A 22,138-nucleotide genomic window follows, 5' to 3' on the forward strand; every position below is an offset into this window, starting at 1 on the left:
GAGAGATAGAGAGAGAGGCAGAGACACAGGCAGAGGGAGAAGCAGGCTCCATGCACCGGGAGCCCGACGTGGGATTCGATCCCGGGTCTCCAGGATCGCGCCCTGGGCCAAAGGCAGGCGCCAAACCGCTGCGCCACCCAGGGATCCCCAAAAGTACCTTATTAACACACCATGTTAATCGTAGAAAAAGCTATCAATGTGGAGGTAGGGAGAAGAGGCATATGGGACTCAATTCCACTCAATTTTCTGTAAACCTAAAACTGCTTTAAAAGTGAGGGCTGTTGGGGATCCCTGGTTGGCTCAGTGGTTTAGCACCTGCCTTCAGCCTAGGGCATGATCCTGGAGTCTCAGGATCGAGTCCCACATCAGGCTCCTGCATGGAGCCTGCTTCTCCCTCTGCCTGTGTCTCTGCCTGTCTCTCTCTGTCTCTCATGAATAAATATAAACAACAACAACAACAACAACAAAAAAGTGAGGGCTGTTTAAAAAAATACTGAAAGTGCCTTGTGGGCCAAATACAACACGTCCACTGCATCTGGCTACTAGTTTGTGACTTCTCACCTAATCCAACACACTCATCTTTACAGATAGGAAAACTAAAGACTAGGAGAGGGGAGTGGCCCTGCCTGTCTACAAAACAAAGTGAGAATGAAGCTTCTCATCTCAAGATGCTGGGGATCTTCCCAACAAAGGGAGAACACCCCATCCCGCCTCCAGAGGTCTGCTTCTTCTCTTGGAAGAAGAGGCTCTGTCTAGGCTAGCTGAGCTGAAATGCCCCAGCAGGTAATGAGAGCCTCCAAGAGCCCAGATGCTCTTAGCGTCCATGTTTATTTAGCCAGAGACTAGGCTCCCTCCCAGCTTGGCCTGGATCAGACTCACTGAATTGGATGCAGAAAGGAGTGGATGCTTGTGACCCTTGTATGTGCCTTAGAGCAGGACAAGACTCAGAAGACAGGAGCTGCCATCTACAGGGCCCAAGTCTGGAGCTCAGGGACCATGATGATGTTATGATAACATCAGACAGTTGAGGAGGATTAGACGATTTTTCAGCCCCTTTATATATTCTTTTCTAATTCTTTTCTTCCCATCAGGGGTACAAAGCAGGTAGGATAGAGGTCATAATTCTGGTTTTATGGATGAGTAAACAGATGAAAGAGAGGTTAAGTGAGTGCCTTACATTGACATAGTCAGTGAGTGGCAGAGCTGGCATTTGAATCCAGACCTTCTTTTAAATATTAAGAATTACCTTTGCCTAGAGACAAAAAGAACTGTTCATAAACACTACTCCATATGGTAAATGTGTTTCTTATGGAAGGAGAAGTTAGCTTTCTGGAACTACATGTATATGAGAGTTTAACAAATAATTAAAAGTCATAGATGATGGGAGCCAGGTTTCTCACTTTGGAGAGGAAGCCACACATGAATATACGGAAGACTAGATTGAACCCTGTTGGGAATAGACTAGAGTTGGAGGTATCAGTATGGATTTATGTCTATTTTAATATATATACAAGATGTATAGAAAGACAAATATAGCTTTGCATGTACTTATGAGTTAGTAATTTCCTTGCTCTGTCTGCTGAGGGAGCAGTGACACCCCAGTAGCCATGAGCACACTCAGAGTCTAGATCTTGGTTACCAGATGCCATTCTCCAATAAAAGGAGCCAAGTTCCCCTGGAGAAATGGCCAGTTCTAGTACTGAGTCAGGGAAAATACAAGATGATCCTAAAGCCTAAGGTAGTGCCAGAAAGTAAGGAAGTATTAAAAAAAAAAAAAGACCAGACATATCAAAAGGACATGAGTCAACCCAAAATAGCCTCCAGTGGCTAAAGTAAATACACATAATATGGATTATAACTAAAAAAGATACAAAAATAAATATCCATGAGTCCATATAGGCAGAAAGCAAGCAAGCCATCCAGCAAGCAAGCAAGCAAGTCAACCAAATCTTCTTTTTAAAATAGCTCCAAATAATAAATATAGAAGGAATGAGGGAAATAGAAAATCACCTTTAGAACCCCACAATAATAATTGCAAGATCCACTGATGATAAAATTGGTGGGCACAACCTTAAGGAGAAACAGGATATTTGTACAGCCTCAAGGGGACCTCTCCCCAAATGTAGTTTCGACACAGGTCCACAAAATCTTTGATATTTCTCCCTTGGGAGGAGAGACTGAATTCCTGAGCCATTGAACTTTGAGTGTAGTGTAAGCTGAACTTGGTCACCTTCTTTTCTGAGCAGAGTATGGAAAGAGGAAAGTAGTAATGTATAGTGCAGAATCCTGGCAGGCACTACCTTACCAACTGATCAAATTAACCTCACGAGTAATGACATTGTTTATGTCATACCTCTGTTATGATGCAAGGAGGAGGGAACTTCACCTGTATGACAATCTTCTGAAAATGCATTAGCTCTGTCATGTCATGAGAAAACATCAGACAAACCCAAATTGAGGATATTCTACAAAATATCTGAGCAGTGCTCTCCAAAAATGTCAAGATAATGAAAAGAAAAAAAAAAAAGGAGACTGAAAAACTGTCACATATTGGAGGTGCGTAAGGAGGCATGGTGCCTGAATATAATGTGTGACCAATTCCAATTGGATTTTGGAACCAAAAAGAAGGACCTAAGTGGAAAAATTGGCAAAATTTCAGTGAAGTCTATAGTTTAATGAACAGTTAATTTCTTAGCTTTGATAATTGTACAATAGTTACATAAGATGTTAATATCAGGAGAAGTTGGATGAAAGGCACATGGGAACCCTCTGTTCTTTCTTTTGAAGTTCTTCTGTAAAAAGTTTTCCAAAATAAAAAAAGTTATAAAACAGAATAAAATAAATATAAATAAAATATATTTGTTGTACAAAGATGTTATACAAAGGAAATCTCAAAACCAATGAGAGCTCACCCCTACTGTATAGTTTTAACATATTAACTGTCAAAATTAAGCCACTTCAGGTCTCAGATCTGATTTACTTGACATTATTCCATATTGATCCTTCTAACAGCCAGGAAGATGAAGTCAGATATTTACTGTGACGCCCATTGTACTGAGATACAGATAATAGAACCGAGACACAGATAATAGTACCCACCTTCTCATTGAATATATGGGAGAACTCTGGCCCAGAGAAAGGGTAGGGTTTGCCCCTGGTCTTATAGGTTAGGGGGCCAGACAGGACTAGCGCTTCTATCTGCACATCCTTAAAACTATCTTGGCTGCTATTTCAGGGCATCTGCAGACAAAGCTTAGATTTGGACTATTTGGGAAGGCAAAGAAAAGCAAAGGAGAATAATTCTCATCTTGCCCCCACCCCCTTCTCACCTTTGAGTTAAGCAATAAAGCTGAAAAGATCCTTCAACAAACAAATCCTTTCTCATTATAGAATCCACAGGCACATCAGCTCTTAGGAAACCTGAAAGGCAAGCTCCTTAGGAAGGAGGTCTGTTCGTACATGCCTGCCCATGTGCCCTCTTCCCTGTTCACTCTCAAGGAGGCAGAATGTCTGCTGTGGGAGCAACAGCTCACTGGACACTCAGGTTCCCTAGACCCCCACAGCCGGGCAGTTGGGGCTGATGGGAGCAGTAGGCTTCTAGGAAGGCACACTGACCAAGGCACAGTCTACACTTACCTATTCCAGAGTTGAATTTCGTCAGTGTTGGAAAATGCTCTGAAGTGTTCATTGCTGATGGGAAAAGGCATTTATGGGGGCAGGCCCATGTGGGCAAACAAATGAATATTGTCCCCATGCTAGAGGATGAGTCCTTTTTTCTTCAACAAATAAACAAACAAAGCGAAGCCTCATTGTCCCTTTCAAGCTGTGAGAAAACTGGATTCGTAGGAAATGGTTTTGCTCCTGAAATTGGGGCCAGGAACTTTGGGCAAGGTTTTGGGTACACGAAGAGGTGGGATTGCCTTCAAGAAGGAAAATATTTGGTTATGTTGTAGAAAGGCAGAGAAAAGACCCCACTCAGGCCATCTTATCTGAGAGATGGAGAATGCTTTCTCCATTTGCATAAACAAAATATTAAAGCTTTTTGTTTGAGAAGCCTATACCTCAGAGGAAAGGAATGCAATCATTCCGGTAATTAACAATTTCCCCCACAACTGTGGTTTGCATCATGCGGGATCTTCTCATTTTCATCCTCTTGGGTCCCAGAAAATAATGTTTCTTCCTCAGGGCCCCATGGTGGAGAGATGGTATTGACAAGAAGACTTTGCATACTTATGATGTCGGAGCCCAAAGTTTCAACTCCTAGCTGATCAGCTTTTAAGATAAAGAAATACGAATAATTCAGTGAAAGATTCTGTTGCTGTCACATCAATCTGGGCTTGAATCCTGTTCCTTCTTGGTAGCTGTGTGACTGATCTCCATAGCATTGGCTAACCTCTCAGTATCTTTGTTTTTTCCTCTTTAAATTGGCATAATAACTCCTCCTTAATGGCACTGGTGGGGAACCCCTCCCACCTCCCACCCCCCACCCAGAGAGTTCCATCATATAGGAGCCACTCAGAAGACATTCTTTGTGAATATCTCTTGACTATCTTCTCTCTAATTTACTCTTAAGTAGTCTTGTTTTCCAGGGATATGTGTTTATCGATGATTCCCTTTTATTTCCCTCAAATAAGCAAGAACTTATCTTTGCCTGTTCATATATATATATATATAACTGCCATATGGAGCTATGGAATTTAATTTTAATAATAGCTTTCAAAACATGCAGCAGATTAACCACAACTTTCTACTCTGAGCAGAAGCCAATCACAGTATAACCATCTCTACCTCTTCTTTGTAGGAATCACAACCATTTTAAGTTGCTAATTAATTGTGACATGAATTGTTCAATGATGACTTGTCTTCCTGGAATGTAAGCTTTATGCAGGTAGGGTTAGAAGGGACAGTGTCTGTCATCTTTATTGCCATATCACTCATACAAGGTAGGGATTAGCACGTGTATGTACACGTGTGTGTATGTGAGATCCAATAAGTATTTGCATGAACAAATGAATTAATGAATAATAAACTTTGGAACAAAACCAATCAACAAAAGGAAGATATATTGGAAGGAAAATATTTCACACAATATTATGGAAGATGACACAGTGCACTGGCTTTTACTTAAGTTTTGACTGAATTGCTTATGACAGTTTAGCTATAAACCATGAGCGATGACTACAGGCATATCACTAAAATTGATGGCTTCAAATCCCAAGTCTGTCACTTCCTAGCTGTGTGGCTTTAGACAACTAAATCCTTTTATACCTCTGGGCTTTCATTTTTCCAGCCATAAAATGAAAAATAATATTTATCTCAGGGTTTTGCTGTGAGCATTACAGGTAATGTAAATGATGTTTTCACAAAGTGCCTGCCACGTAGGACCTGTTTGGTAAAGACAGCACTTTTGAGAGGTAGTATAGTATAGTGGTTAAGAACATAGCTTTTGGGGTTATAGTGCCTGGGTTCAAATCCTGATTGTATTATTTATTAGTTGTGTGACTATACAAGCTACCTATGTATTTGTGACACTTTTCTTCTCATCTGCAATATGGAGATGATGATGATACCTATCCTTATGGTCACTGTAAGATTTAAATAAATTAATATAGATAAAATGCTTAGAGCAGTGTTTGGGTTTTGACTGTGTGTACACACACTCATATGTATGTTAAACATAAGTGTTGCTGTTATTCTTTGATAGCAAATGTTTATCCTTTGAAGAATTAGTCATTTTCAGAAGCAGCCAGTTTTTGGTTTTAAAAAAAAGTTTTCTTTCTTTATTCATTTAGTCACATTTCTTTAGCCCTAAATGTCAGTAGCCAGGAAATCAAGCATGATTTGGACACTACCTTTGCTCTTGAGGAGTCTCTGGCCAGATTGAGGGCATAGCTAAGTACAACGGCAGTTACAAGAAAGGACAGAAAAAGCCTTGGAGCAGGAGGCAGGAGGGTTGAATTCTATTTCCACTCTGCTTTGAACTTGCTGTGTGGCTTTGGACAAGTCCAGTTCCCTCTGGGCCTTTGTCCCTTTGTGTTGGAGGAGTTAATTTTTTTTTCTTCTTCAAGATTTTATTTATTTGAGAGAGAGCACAAGCAGGGAGAGTGGGAGAGGAAGAAGCTGAGCAGGGAGCCTGATGTGGGACTCAATCCCAGGACCCTGGAGTCATGACTTGAGCCGAAGGCAGATGCTTCACCCACTGAGCTACCCAGGTGCCCTAACAATCTAATTTATTTTATTATTTATTTATTTATTTATTTATTTATTTACTTATTATTATTTATTTATTTATTTTATTGGAGTTCAATTTGCCAACATATAGCATATCACCCAGTGCTCATCCCGTCAAGTGCCCCCCTCAGTGCCCGTCACCCAGTCACCCCATCCCCGCGCCCACCTCCCTTTCTACCACCCCTTGTTTGTTTCCCAGAGTTAGGAGTCTCTCATGATCTGTCACCCTCACTGATATTTCCCACTCATTTTCTCTCCTTTCCCCTTTAATCCCTTTCACTATTTTTTATATTCCCCAAATGAATGAGACCATATAATGATTGTCCTCCTCCGATTGACTTACTTCACTCAGCATAATACCCTCCAGTTCCATCCACGTTGAAGCAAATGGTGGGTATTCGTCATTCCTAATGGCTAATATTCCATCCTATACATAGACCACATCTTCTTTATCCATTCATCTTTTGATGGGCATCGAGGCTCCTTCCACAGTTTGGCTGTTGTGGACATGGCTGCTATAAACATTGAGGTGCAGGTGTCCCGGTGTTTCACTGCATCTGTATCTTTAGGGTAAATCCCCAGCAGTGCAATTGCTGGGTCGTAGGGTAGTTCTATTTTTTAACTCTTTGAGGAACCTCCACACAGTTTTCCAGAGTGGCTGCACCATTGCACATTCCTACCAACAGTGCAAGAGGGTTCCCCTTTCTAAATTTGATGTGCTCTGTGGAAGCCTCCTGCTTTGTGGTCTCCAGATCTTAGGGAGTTTTTTTTCCCCCCAACAATATGGTGCTACTTCTAGCACTATCCTTTGAAACCTGTGCGGCCTCTACAGGAAGGTGTGTGAATTCCACCTTCTGAGAGGTTTCCAGACTACCACCCCCACTAGCCAGCCTTAAGTAAAGGCCTCTTGGCCCTGAGGAAGGAGTCAGAAATCTGCTCCCTGCCTCCTTGGCTGTTCAAAGAGCGCTTGCCACCATCTGGGCCTCAGAATCCCATGTTGTACAGTAAAGAGGCTCTGCTCAGAGGTCTCCAGGGTTCCCTCAGCAGCTCCATCCCATGCTGTCAGGTTGTTAGGACAATAGGAGGGGATATTTTCTAGCCCAGCATTTTATAAACTGTTTAGGGAAACTTTACATTCTGTGAGATATTAATAGCATTCAGTAGAACAAAAGGTGGTGGTGAAAAGGGGGTTGTTCTGGACTTCAGTATTTAGTTAAATTTAAATAAGAATCCTCAGGATGTTTAACATGTTAATTATACCTTGAATTTCCTCAAAGAAAAATGCAGTAGACAGGTAAAAGTAGGCTCACAAAGTGGCTGAGAGCACCAGCTAGGTATTGAATCCTAGTTCTGCTACTTCCTAGCTGTGTGACCATGGAGAAGTTCACTAGCTTCTTTGACCTGCAGCTTTAGCACTGTTATGGGGCTGAAATGCAGCATTTCATGCAAAGTGCTGTGCCTGAAATACAAACACTCAGTACATGCGAGATCATTATAATATTGTCCATGTGGCTCTTTTGTGGAGGAATAGTTATAAGCATCTCTTAGGGTGCTGTTATTGCATGAGCACAGTATGGGAAAATACTGATTGTTCTGCTTGTTTTGAGCACTATGCTGATTCGTCACCGTGACATTGGAAGATTCCTGTGAACACCTGCCCACCTCTTTATCCACTTGTGCTGATCACAGTGTCTTGGGGCATGATGGACATAGAGCTTGGACACTGAGCACAGTGGCCTGAAAACTCAGATGAGCCCAGAGAAGGGTGAGTAGGCTGGTGTGGTGGCAGCAGGGGCATCTGAGAGGTAATTGTAAAGGATGGCGCTGGAGAGGTGGGCTTGGGGAATGTTGTGGGAGGCCCCAAGGCCAGGATAAAGAATTGAGGCTTTACCCTGTGGTGACAGGGGATTGTGCTGGAGGTCTTTGGGCATGGGTGCTTGCTCCACAATCACAGAGGTACTGCATCCTGCTCTGCGTTGTCTCACTTTCTCTGCCCTGGGCCTCCAGGGCACTTCTTGGAGGGCAACAGCATGAGCGGCTGAACCAGGAGGCAAGAGACACAGATAAGAGCATTGGCCTCCTCTCAGCCCTGGGTTCCCAGGACACAGCATTTTGCCTCTCCGTGTCTCAACTTACACTTCTGTGAAATGGTAAGAATCACCATTCCTGAGCAGCCTAACCCACAGAGCTATAGTAAGAGTTCAGTGAAATAAAATATTTCAACAAGCACCTTTGGTTGAGATCCCATTACATACCAGGCCCTGTGTTCAGGCTGGAAGAAGACAGAGAAGAACAATATTGATCTCTGCTCTGGAAAAGCTCACAATGTGCTGGCTACAGTACGGGCAAGATAAGTGGTATAGTCAAGTCAAACCCATGAAAGGGCCCTTCATCCATTGTGGAGGCTGGGAAGTTAACGAGAGGAGGGAGGCATTCAGGAAGGTTGGGGGTGATGGCTCAGCTGAGTCCAGATATCTGTGATAGTTAATGGATGAAGAAAGAAGAAGTTAAGGCTCCAGGGAGAGGAACAAAGGTATGAAAAAAGATATGGAGGAATGAAATGCCATGGTCTACATGGGCAAATAAGTAGCAAGTGGTATTATTAGGGCACTACATTTGAGCTATGGAAAAAGACTTAATGGACACTACTGGCAGGAGCAATGCTTCCATTTAAACAGTGAATATAGGGGATCCCTGGGTGGCTCAGCGGGTTGGCGCCTGCCTTTGGCCCAGGGTGCGGTCCTGGAGTCCCGGGATCAAGTCCCACGTCGGGCTCCTGGCATGGAGCCTGCTTCTCCCTCTGCTTGTGTCTCTGCCTCTCTCTCTCTCTATGTCTATCGTGAATAAATAAATAAAAAATATTTTAAAAAATAAAAAAATAAACGGTGAATATAGTCTAAAGCTAAAGAAGCACAGCTCTAGCTGGAGAATTTGGGGAATTAGCTAGTATAAAGCTTTTTTGTGCCACCTGAAATTGTCCCATTGTCCCATGGGTCTCTATCCAGGTTATATCAGTGATGTTGGGCAGACTACAGGCCTTGAATGCCAGGCTGAGGGGTTTGCTCTGTAGCCTGCAGTCTAATGGAAGAATTAGCCATAAAAGCCAGGGGATTTAGAATGGAATCCTTGGCATTCTTTGCATGTGCAGGGCTGGCTAGGCAAGGAGGCTCCCAGAAGAAAAACAGAGAGACCTTTGCCCTCCACCTGCACTTAGGCAAAAAGTAGAATTAGGGTAAGGTTGGCTGAGTGATCTGGCTATTGTGCCCGCCCTTTAGGCTTCAGCATCCAATCTCCCATAGTGCAGGGGGCTTAAGGCATGCCGCTCAGGAGGCTAGATGGTAAGCCCTAGCCGCTGCCCAGGCTTTGGGGAGCTATTGCACGCAAATAAGCCTGAGCCATGGAATTAGTTCTGTTGTTACCCAGAGAAAGGAACTTGGCTGTCCTTCCTCAACTGGGAACACATGCTATCCAGCCTGCTGCCATTGGTGGGAGTGTCTCTCAGTCTGCTCCAGGAGCCCCCCTGAGCCTCCAAGCCTGACAGATGAAATCTCCCATCTTGATGGACTCTGGGGTGGAAAGAAGCAAGGGCTGGGAGGCACAGGGCCAGACTCTGGCCCTAACCTACCGTGTGACCATTTTAATGCAGATACAAGCATTAAATAAGAAAATGTGTGTGGGAGGGCTTTGCTGTGGATGAGGTATCATTATCTTTATTAAAAGAGGCAAAAAGAGCAGAAAAGGACAATGAATGGAAATGTGAAAGCTGTCCTACCATTTGATCATCTTAAATTATTCCATAGTTTTATGGCATAATAAGGGTATTTTGGCTATGCTTTAAAAATTAACTATATCTTAAAGGCACATACTGAAATATTTATGGACAAAACTATATAACGTCTGAAGTATGCCTCAAAATAAGGAAAGGGTGCTGTGGGTGTGGGTAGGAATCAAACAAGATTGGCCAAAGTTGGTTGCTAAAGCTAGGTGATAGGTACATGGGGGTTCATTATGTTATTCTATCTATTTTTCTGTATTTAAATTTTCCCATAGTAGAAAGTTAAAGAGCGTGGCATTTAGAGTCAAACTGATCTGTCTTCACCACTTAATAGCTGACCCAGGGAAAGTCACATCACCTCTCTGATCTCTCTACTCATCTAGCAACAAGTGTACTAGTAATATTACCTGCTTCATAGGGTTCTCACAGAGACCACATGTGATAATGGATGCAAAGTGTTTACCCACATTCCTGGCACACAGTAGGCATGTAGTAAACCATGATTCCCTTCCCCTCTAGAGATCTTCATCAAACATCATCTGTCACCCTCCTGCCCTGCTGGGTGTAGCCAGACTCCCTGGGCCAGGATCTGTCTCCATAGGTGGTGGAAGATGATCATGCCCCCAGGCTTTCTTCAGTGGTTGTTGAGCAGTCAGCATGCTGAGCTCAGTTATGGGAGGCAAAGGGAGCTAAGGTGGTGTCCCCACTCCCTCTGGGAGGAAGGGAAATGGCTGAGTAATGCGTTTGGATTGAGCATTTTCTCTATACTGGCCACAGAGCTTTACAACCACCCATATGAGGTCAGGACTTTCACTCAGAGAGGTTAAGAAACTTACAAGCAGTGGCACAGCTAGTAGGTGAAGAGGAAAGAAGGATGAAAGAAACAGTAGATAAGCATATAGGACGATAGAAATAAAGTGACTCCAGAGGAATGGCAAGGAGATGGGAATCGTGTGAAAGAAGGAAAGGATAATGGGGAGAAAGAGGCACCAAAGGGAATGGAGTGGGGAGAAAGTACGGAAGGGGAGCAGTAATGGCCAGTCCTTCTCCTTTTCCTCCAGGTCCCTCAGCTGATGAAATGACTCCAATACTGTCAGCCTCTGGACACGAAGGGTGGGAGATGGAAAGCCAAACCTGTCCTCCCCTGGGGTCCCATTTTTCCCCAGTAACCTGATGCTGGTCAGCACTGCAGGGCGGACAGCGCCCGGGGCCCTACCCCTGCTGGGCTGGCATCACCCTCACTCTTGGATCTCTTCCTCCTGCTAGGTCTGAGCTCTGCTATTAGCCCCACCTCAACAACTCTCCTTTAAGAGACTCTTCTTAGTGGGTTTAGAACCTGGGAATCTGAAAGACCAGCAGGATGGGGGTGAGGTATGGTCTTTCACCAACCAGCCCTGGGTGGGTACTGGGGGCTTCCCAAGAAGTGTGAGAGAAAGACCGTTCCCACAAAGGCTCAGTGTGCTTGGAGATTTAAGACAGATGGGCATGAGGTCCTTGTAGAGCAATAGGAGGCATCTGCACTGAGTAAAACCTAGAGACTTGTTCTTGGAGCCTCACTGAAACCCAACCTGTTCACTCATCAGCTGTGTGACCTTGGGGAATCTAATCTCTTCACTTCTCTAGGCCTTGGTTTCTACATCTGTAAAGTGCAGATTACACTCTCTGCCCTGCCTGGCTCTCAAAAGCCATTTGAGTGTATGTAAAATAATGGATGTAAAAGTACTTTGTGAACTTTGGCGCCCTGCATACACATAAGCTGTCATTTCTGGGTGCCAGCCTGGGTGATGCTGAACTGTGTTTCTCTGTCAGGCTGCAGTTTTTATCCAGAGATTACACAGGAACTTACACATGAGGATAGTTCCTTGATCTTCTTGAAGTCACTCTTGATATTTTATCTCTTGCTTTGTTCAGTGTGTGAAGACACATTTGCTCAGTTGTTCTTAATATGTAATATGAGGGAAAGATGTGTATTTTTTTGAAGAACAGATGGGGTCTTTTTTATCAGAAAATGAAAATTATAAAATCCATCTAGATTCTCTTTTAGCCACAGCTACCAGGAAGCTCAGAGTAAAACTCAAGTTTAGTAATAACAATGTAGGTGGTTATTATACAATTTTCTTTGTCTCCTTTTAACTTGATTTTAGTTTTTTTTTTTTTTTTTACTGCTTTCAGGCTGAGTTGATGCCACGCTGATCCAAAGACAAGAACCATGCTGACAAGCCTGAGCACTTCATTCCAGCCATCAAGAGTGACACTGAACAGAGAGGTAGGACATACTTTATATCTATAGTTTCCTCAGGCTGCTGTAACCAAGTACCACAAACTTGGTAGCTCAAGACTATAGACATTTATTCTCTGATAGTTCTGGAGGCCAGGTGTCCCAAATCAAGGTGTTGGCTTGGCTACAGTTCCTCTGGACGATGTAAAAATGTGTTCCTCGCCTCTTCCAACTTCTGGTGGCTGCCAGCATTCCTTGGCTTGTGTCTGCATCACTCCAATCTTGGCCTCTGTCTTCACATAACCTTTTCCTCTCTGTTTTCTGCTCCTCTGTTTGTGTAAAACTCCCTCTGGCTCTCTTTTATGTGCATGTGATTGCATATAGGGCCTCCATGGATAATCCAGGGTAAGCACCTCCTCTCAAGATCCTTAACTTAATCATATCTTTTGCCAAATAAGGTAGTGTTCACAGGTTCCAGAAATTAGGACACAGACATATCTTTGGGTCTGCCATTCAACCTACCACTGCATCTGAGAACCCTAAATACATAGACTCTTCCACTGTCTCTTGTTCATTGTATTATTTAATGGTTAGGAGCAATATTTCTGGGAATCTGACCTATGGGCTCCCATTCTAGCTCAGTTATTTACTGTGGGATGTTGGGCAAATTCCTTCATATTTCAGCACCTGAGTTTCCTGTCTGAAAAATTGAAAGTAGTATCTCCTTTGTAGGGTTGTAACAAAATACTCTGTATACATAGTACATAGTATAGTACCTGGCACATAGTAAGTACTCAACAAATGTTAACTATTATTAGAGATGGTGGTTTTAGCATATGACTACAAATTCTTTCTTATTTCTTCCTTCAAGGGGTGGAGCTTGATTCTCCTCTCTTGGGTACTGACAGGACCTAGTGCCTCATTTCTAATGAACAAAATAAAGTGGAAATGACCATGTGTGATTTCAGAGACTAGGTCATAAAAGATGCTACAGCTTACTATTTGTTCTCTCTCAAATCACTTACTCTGGGGAAACCAGCTTGCAGGTCTCCAGACAACAGCCAGGAGTGAGTGAATTAGGAATATGATCCTCCAGTCCCAGTCAAGCCTTTGGATACCTGCAGCTCTGGCCAATACCTTGATTGTAATCTCATGACAGACTCTGAGCCAGACCACTCAGCTAAGCTGCTCTTAGATCTCTGACCCACAGAAGCTGTGAGATAACAAATGTTGTTTTTAAGCCACCGAGCTTTAACATAATTTCTCACACAGTAACAGCTAACTAATTATTATTTATCTTTAAACATCAATTATCTATTGGTTGCCAAACAAGGGGAATTACAAGGATGGGGGAGTACCTGCCCTTATGGGGCATTTAGTCTGGTAAAATGTAAAGCAACATTTGGAATGAAGTATGAGACAGTGCCAATGTATTGTATAACAAAGACAAGGTCAAAAAAATCCTTATTTATTCTGTAAAGGGGGCTGCTGATCTGGTGGGGCCCATCTAGAGCACTAGAATATAGGCTAACGTTCAGAATCCAACCAGTCTGAGAGTCTGTATATAACAGCATCTGGGGGGATTTTATGAAGGAAAAACTTTAGTCATTCTTCAGAATTGCACACTAGAGCTAAATATACACCTACCCTATGATCCAGCCATTCTGCTCTTGAATATATACCACAAGGAAATGTAGTTCACTATATATTCATGGCAGCATTATTCTTAATACCCCTAAACTAGAAACAACCTACTATCCATAAACAAATTACAATATATTCACACAATGGAATGCTTCCCAGCAATAAAAAAGAACAAACTGCTAATATATGCAACAACATGAATACATCTCAAAGACGTTAGGTTGAGCAAAAGAAGTCAGACTTCAAAGGAACATATACCTTTATACCAAGATCAAGATCTAGGACATTTGTAATACTTCACTGTATTCACAAAAAATACCTCAATTAAAAAATTTTTAAGATAGGGGCACCTAGGTGGCTCAGTCGGTTAAGCATTTGCCTTTGGCTCAGATCATGATCCTGCCTCTGGCTCCCTGCTCAGCAGAGAGTCTGCTTTTCCCTCTCCCCCGTTTGTGGTCTCTCTCCCTGTGCCAAATAAATAAATAAATAAATTCTTTAAAAAATTTTAAGATAAAATGAACCACTAAAAAAGAATAGGTGTATTATTAAGCAAGAATTACATATTTTAAATATATTTATGCCTAAGTGTATATACAACATACTATAAATTGATGGCTGTGACAAACATCTAGCTTCTTGTTGGAGGCTTAGCTATTTGACTAAAGCACCACTTCTTAAGCGGGGTATACTGGAGTACTGAAAAAATGAAAACTCAGTTTCAGCTGCAGTAAGCCCTGATGTGGTTGGAAGACTGGACTGGAGGGATTATGCACTGCCCTCACTGTGAGTGAATAAGCACAAGTAGCAAGGGGTCATTCTGACAAAGAATGACACACAGACCTCTGCTTTGTGGGTATGTAAGGGAATAAGCCTGAGCAGCCATCAGTTCTAGTAAATCGTGTCATAGTGTTGAGGGGCAAGCAAGCAAGCCCTGCAAACCTGGGAGTACGGTATAATCCCTTCAGGCATGCCTCTAGAAACCTTAGTATTTGACAGTGTGTCCCAATCTCCAAAGATCAAGAACAACTCAACTAAGGAAGGGCCTCCATTCAGGTCTGTTCTGGGCCTGTCTTGTCCCATGTCCACTTATCTTCCTCTGAACTCCTGTTCTATGCCACCTGCGGGAGGGTAATACTTTCTTGTCCCAGGCAGTTTATTAACATTTGAAGAACATCTCTGGGCATGTTGTAAGACATTACTCAAAGTTCAAGGGCAAGCCTCTGTTAATTGATTCCTAGAGAAGTCTGTGTCCTCTGTTGCCTCTTTAAGATCCCAGCCCCTTGCCTTCTGTGTCCATCTGGGGATTACGTTCCGTGCCGACTATTGAAGCCGGCTTCATTGTGCGACTTGCTTTGGCCAGTGGACGTTTGCAAATGTGGTGCAAGCAGAGACTTCATAAGCACTTGCACAATGGCGCTCGCCTTTTCTCTTTTTGCTGGGAACCTGAGTCCACCACGTAAACAAGTCCGGGTTAGCCTCCTGGAGGATAAGATCATGTTAAGAGAGATTCTAGCCATCCCAACTGTCCCAGATATCCCAGCTGAGGCTCTGTACATGTGAGTGAGGCTGGCCTAGACCAGAAGAACCATCCACCCAATATACAGATTTGTAAGAAATAATCAGTGATATTTTTGTTTTGTTTTATTTTAAGCTACTATGTTTTGGGGTGGTTTGTTATGCAGCACAAGCTGACAGATACAGAAAGGATGATGCCATTTAGTAAGCTCCTAAATTGGCTAGCCAACTGAAGAAGAGGTGGTGGTCTGGAAGGGAGACATTCCTGAGAAAAGAGATAGAATCCACAAAGGCACAGAGAGGTATGAAACGTAGTGGCACATGTGGACACCTCATGCCCTGGTCTCATTGGAGAACAAGGATAGAGGTGGGAAATAATGAAGAATATAGCTAAAGAAGTAGGGGAGGTGGTGATTAGGCCAGAAAGAGCCTTCTATACCAGGTTAAGGAATTTCCTGGAGTCCTGAAGTCTGTGGGGAAACCATTTAAGCAATAAAGGACATAAATAGATTTGCATCCTAAAAATTTTTTTAAGATAATGTAAAAAAAATTTTTTTTTACTAATTAGTATTTACTATATTCTAGATGCTTTCAATATGCATGGCAAAAAGTACCCAGGTACAGGGTGGAGAGTGGTTTGGAGGTGGTCAGGAAGTAACAGGCAGACCAGTGAGGTGGCTACTGCAGGGATTTGGGGAAAGCAGATAAAAGCCTGAACTGAGGGAATGGCCACCAGGGATGGTTGAGGACAGGGCAGACAGGCGAGGTGTTCAGGAGACAGGACTACCTAGTGACTGCATCAGAGGAGTGAGGAAGGAGGAGGAGTCTGGGATGACTGTTGAGAGTCTGGCTTAGGAGGCTATGGAGAATTTTGGAATCAGTGGCACTGGGGATTCTTGGTTTCATAAACCCAGCTCCCAAGAGCTGAAAAGAGCTTGATGACTAACTAATCCAATCCATTCTACCTCACTTACCACTTATCATGGACAATGCCCAAGCTGACTGTAGGAAGTCTAGGGCCAAACCGTTTTTTCTATGATTGGGGAATGACTTTTATTGCATTAAAAACTAGCACAGGGGCACCTGGGTGGCTCAGTGGTTGAGCGTCTGACTTTGGCTCAGGTTATGATCTCAGGGTGCTGAGTTCCACATCAGGTTCCCTGCAGGGAGCCTGCTTCTCCCTCTGCCTCTCTCTCTCTGTGTCTCTCATGAATAAATAAATAAATATATTAAAAAAAGAACTAGCACATAAGACCCCTAATTTCACAGATATTATTGCCTTAGCAAAAGGCCAAAGAAGTTGTTTCAATTTAAAAAGTTAAGTTGATAAAAAGGAAAACATTGCCAGTAATGATACAGGTCTACACAGATGTGGCTGAAATTAGGCATGAGTGAAGTTTAGGACACTCTGCATCACTGAGAGTACACATCTTTTCCACAGGATCCCAGAGAGTGCCTATCTCTTCAAGTGGCCAGGTGGGACTGACCGGTCTGATCTGGCTTCAGCCCTTGGGAGCTGAACATCTCTATCTTCAATTGCCTTCAAAGCTGAATGTAGCCTGTTCAGGTTAACAATTAGATGGTGGGGCAGCCCGGGTGGCTCAGCAGTTTAGCGCCACCTTCAGCCCAGGGTGTGATCCTGGAGACCCAGGATCAAGTCCCACGACGGGTTCCCTGCATGGAGCCTGCTTCTCTCTCTGCCTGTGTCTCTGCCTATCCTGTGTCTCTCATGAATAAATAAATAAAATCTTAAAAAAAAAAAAACAATTAGATGGTGGCCGTAAGAAAATAGAGAAAATGAACACACCAGTTCCTCAGAGGCCTTCAGGAGCCTCTGGCTCAGGGAGATGAACTTGTCCTCACCCGCCTGCCTGCCGTCGGCAACCTACCTGCCTTTTGTACAGATGTTTGCTTTGTCCCAAGAAAAGACTCCTGCACTCAGGCTAAAGCCCTGTGTGTGGATGCGAGGACCTTGTCTTGGCGGACACTGTAAGGGATGGCACCCATCATGCCCCTGGAAGCCCCAAGCTACCCACTGTGCAGGTAAAGGGCAATGCCAGGCACCTGTGAGGGTGCAGGCTCTGGCTTGGCAGACGGGCAGATGAGCTCTTCAGCCCAGCAGCCTGCCTTAGCTACCGGGTGGTGGATTCCGGCCTGGACACAGCCTTTCCCTGTGGGCTGGGCCTCCCTTTGTGCACGTCCGCAACACAATGTGCATAATCCTGCAGACCTGCCCAGCAGAGGCGGGCGGGCAGGAGCCCGCTTGGCTTCCTGTCTTGCTGAATGGCTTGAATGGGCGCTGGGCCTACTCTTAATCCCCCAGCGGCTGACTGTCCCGGCAGGGGGGCAGGGGAGGAGGGAGTGGAGGGTAGCAGCTCTCACGTCTCCAGGCCGGAGGCTGGCAGGGCCCTGCCCCAAGAATTTTGCCTACCTTTCTGGGGCAAAACAGGGGACCAGCAATGATCTTGCTTGCTGGCACCCTCTTGGGACCCTCTGCCCTTCTCCCAGCACTGTCCTTGGCCAGAATTGGGTATACTAGGGTTAAAAGCAGGGAGCTAATGGTTGAGGAGAAGAGCTTTGTGATCCCAGCACATCAGAACTGAAGCACCCCTAGGAATTCCATTCCTCCTCCCCATTTTACTGATAGGGTAACTGAAGCCCATATGGATAAGGGGTATGTCTGAAGTCACATAATGAGTAAATGGCAGATGTAAAATAAGAACTAAAGGCTCCTGATTTCAGTCAAGTGGCCTTTCCAGTAGTCTAGTAATGTTTCCCAAACTGTCCTGGAGCACCCCCAACTTCTGGGGGCGGGGGGGGGGGGGAGGTATTTAGTGCTCCTGACGAGGAGAACTGCATGGTCAGATATACCAGGAAATGGTGTACATGCGAAAGCATGTCAGGAAGCAGAGTCTCTGAGAAGTCCTGCAGTATGTAAACTTGGAACTCTTTCCAAACTTACTTGGCGGTGCAGTTCTTTGTTCACAAGGCATCTTTTCTCACATAGAATAGTACTCTGCAGCAACCAGCCTGCAAATCCTGCACTAGTCCCTGCTGTCAACTCTTCAGAAGTGATTATGAACATGGTGAGGATATTTCTTTTTTTAAATTTTTTTTTTAATTTTTATTTTTTTATGATAGTCACAGAGAGAGAGAGAGGCAGAGACACAGGCAGAGGGAGAAGCAGGCTCCATGCACCGGGAGCCCGACGTGGGATTCGATCCCGGGTCTCCAGGATCGCGCCCTGGGCCAAAGGCAGGCGCCAAACCGCTGCGCCACCCAGGGATCCCCGGTGAGGATATTTCTGTTTAACCTCCCTGGAGTTTATCCCACACGGAGGCCTAATGGGCAGCATCTCATTTTAGATTCAGAGGCAACCGATGTTTATCGAGTTTCTTATTACCAGGTGCTTTCCTCCTCTCTGGTCGCTGTCAGCCCTGTTGGATGGCTCATAGAACCTCAACTTTGCAATCATGGAAACGGAGGCACGTGGTACTGAGTAAGTTGCTTAAAGTCACTCAGCTGACAGCAAAATAGGATTTCAGGTGAAGGTCTGTGTCGTCCTGTGTGTGATAGGCAGGGCAGGGATTCCATTCCCATCTGCACTGATCTTGAAAATCTGTGCATTTGACCTTCGGCCAATATTCCCCTCTCCCGTTTTCATAATTTTTTATAATAAGCAAAAAACATCCCTAGGAATAAAAAAAAAAGCCTGGTTTTGTTCCTCATTGTGCCACCCTAGACAAGACCAACAAGACCCCAATTCTTGATGCACTGTGACCTTGGACAAGACCTCGTCTTCTCCCCAGGTCTCATCTCCTCCTCCTTACAATGGGAGGATTGGACAAGGCACTTGGTCCCTCTGGGTCTCTCCTGCTCAGCATTCTGTAATCCCATGATTCTGGTCCTCAGACCCAGACACAGATCATCCTGTGGGGTCAGTCCAGGAACAAAGTGACACGAGGCTGGGCTCATCGGTGGCACAGGGACAGACCAGTGCCTGCATGAGAAAGCAGGGCAAGTGCCAACTCCCTCCTGGCCTCTTATCAGGGCCATGGGAAACTGTCACCCAGAGCTCAGGGATGGAGTCAGCCTTGCATGGTGCTGGTTCTCAGTAGCATGACTTGTGACACCCTCACAGGCAATGACCTCCTTAGTGGGTGGTGGAGAAACTTGTAGGACTGGTGAGGGTGGGAGCCAGGAGAGGGGCAGGCGGGTAGGAAGGAGGCAATGTGGCATTCTAAACCTGACTTGGATTTACTTTTTATGGGCTGCATTTGTCATTATTTAGCCAGAAGGTCCTCTCTCGCGCTCTTTTTTTTTTTTTTTTTAAGATTTTATTTATTTATTCATGAGAGAGAGAGACAGACAGAGATACAGGCAGAGGGAGAAGCAGGCTCCATGCAGGGACTCGATCCAGGGTCTCCAGGGTCACACCCTGGGCTGAAGGCGGTGCTAAACTGCTGAGCCACCCAGGCTGCCCGGTCCACTCTCTTTTTAAAAGAAGGTGATTGGCTTAGTTTGGCAAATTCTAAGGCAAAGATTCAAGTAGAAGTAGTTTATTTGGGAGAGGATCCCAGGAAATGCTGCCAGGGAGCATGGAAGTAAAGCAGGGCAGGGAGAGAACACAATGAATGGCATGTTATCATGCAAGTGACCCCTGTTGGGCAACTGGATCTGGACCATGCTGGGGAACCAGTGTGGTACATGTTTTCAGCCTCGGTGTTAAGCCACCTTAACACCAAGGCAAGGCAGCTGGAGTATATATCTCCAACTTGGATGTCAGGGTGTCAGCCACTGGTTAAGGATTGTTTCCAGGGAAGGGGCTGTCAATTCCCAGCATGTCTCACCTGCCCTGGGAAGGACCAACAGGGAGAGCTCCAGGCAGAGTGGCAGGTGCTGAGGGCCCCAAGTGTCTGCCACAGACGGTTGTGAGCCAGAAGCTGAGACGCCTACACTTGAGGAGGGGTCTAAGCTCCTCTGCAAACTGCGGGGGGCTGTGGTGGGGTAGGAAGGCTGGGTAAGTCATTGCCCTCTCGGAGCTTCAGGTTTCTCATCCAGCACATGGGAATGGAATCCCTGCCTTGCCTATCACACACAGGACCAAATCCTAAATTACAAAAGGATGTTGAGTATATACTCATCCATCTCCAATCCATTCTCCCTGCCTGCGTGCCCCAATACCACATACCACTTCTCATTCACTTCAGCTAGGATTGTCAGCATTTTGGACCTCTCGGCACCTGAACAGCCCTCCTGCCCATCCTGGCCATCAACACCTATCCCCATTAGGATAGGAAAGGACTTTAAATTCTGAAATTACGATATTCAGGTTCAAGAGGGAGCAGAGTTATATGGGCCTGGGAAACAAGAGGTCTGGGTGAAAATCTCAGTTCATTCATTTATTCACTTAATATTTATCGAGGACCTACCACACCCACAGGTTGATGGTAGCTGGTAAAGAAGACACTGTTCCCAAAGGAACTCTGTGTCCTTGGGTAGGTAGGCCCCTTGCCTTCCATTGGCTTGTCTCCTCACCTATGAAATGGGCCAGGTGGACCCTGAGGTCCCTTCCAATCCTGTTATATTTTGCTTTAACCACAGCACCCCCAATCTCCATGAGATCTGCAGCCTGGTATCCAGGAGGCATGTAGGAGGCCAGGGTCCAGTTGTGCCTGGAGACCGTAGGCAGGGGCAGGAAAAGATCCACGATGAGCCCTCCAGTGAGACTGTCACCGAGCCGGGGCTTTGCTTGCTATGAGTGCTGCGTAAGCTCTGCAAACAGCGGCTGAAGATGGTGGATTTGGGCAGCATTAAGCTGTATTAAGTCGAGCTGTTTCTACAAAGAGTATGTTTTAGGATAAACCTGGCACCAAAGGCACACTAAGAGGATGTAACACCTGTAAGAAGTGGCTTCATGCCATTCCCAGCATCTAGCACAGAGAACTGTTCCCCTTCTCCACCCACAAGACTCCCTGAAGAGAAACTGGCAGAGCATCCCCATCCTCTTTCTTCTAAGAGCACTTCCCTGGCGCCCTAGATACATGACTGATAAGCCAATCAGAGGACTCCATCCTCCTGGCTACTGTGATTGAGGTGATGATCATGTGACCCAAGCCGGGCAATTTAGGGTCCTTTCTTGGGCTTTTTTTTTTTTTTTTTTTAGCTGATGAGAATGAATCCTTTCCCGATGGGTGATGGAGATGTGAGCCTGGAGTTGTTGGGAGCCATGTCCTCATCCACAGGGAAGCCTGCCTGTGGAAGGAAGGAATGAAGCCAACAGTTAGAGATGAAATGCTGAGAAGAGAGTGTCTTTGGGTTTAAGCTCCTGGTCCCAGACCTTCCTCCCTAAGGCCAGCTCCACCCCTGCCCTTCTTGGTTACTTAAACCAATAAAACGCCTTCTTAAGCTTTATTAAGAAATAAAACTTTTTTACTTGAGTTTTATTTCTATCACCCCAAAACAAAGAGAACCCAAATGAGAACAATACCTTCCATTCATTGAGCTTACTGTGCACTAGGAACATTTCACTGCATCACCCAACATAATCCTGTACATGGATGACCACATGGGCCATGATTATTATGACCATTTTATAGCTGAGGAAGCTGTGAGGCAGGAGGTTGAGGGACTTACCTAAGATCACTCAGCTGTCAACAAGTGGCCAAGTAAGGATTTGAAACCAGTGCTGGCTAACACGGGAAGCCATGTGCTTGCTTCCTTGGCCAGAGTGCTTATTCACAGTCCCCTGAAAC

The 22,138-nt window shown here is 44.7% G+C and overlaps 1 long non-coding RNA gene across 1 annotated transcript in view; it reads left to right on the forward strand.

Moving 5' to 3' along the window:
- LOC121494373 overlaps positions 1–21,786 on the forward strand; it is a 68,043-nt gene extending 46,257 nt beyond the window's left edge. The window contains exons 3-5 of the long non-coding RNA XR_005988798.1: positions 12,179–12,272; positions 18,790–18,882; positions 21,550–21,786. This is a non-coding gene — a long non-coding RNA (uncharacterized LOC121494373). The remainder of the gene's footprint in view (positions 1–12,178; positions 12,273–18,789; positions 18,883–21,549) is intronic.
- Positions 21,787–22,138: the final 352 nt, after the last annotated feature.

The sequence above is a fragment of the Vulpes lagopus genome, chromosome 7, assembly GCF_018345385.1.
Source record: "Vulpes lagopus strain Blue_001 chromosome 7, ASM1834538v1, whole genome shotgun sequence".
In the NCBI taxonomy this organism is placed as follows: Eukaryota; Metazoa; Chordata; class Mammalia; order Carnivora; family Canidae; genus Vulpes; species Vulpes lagopus.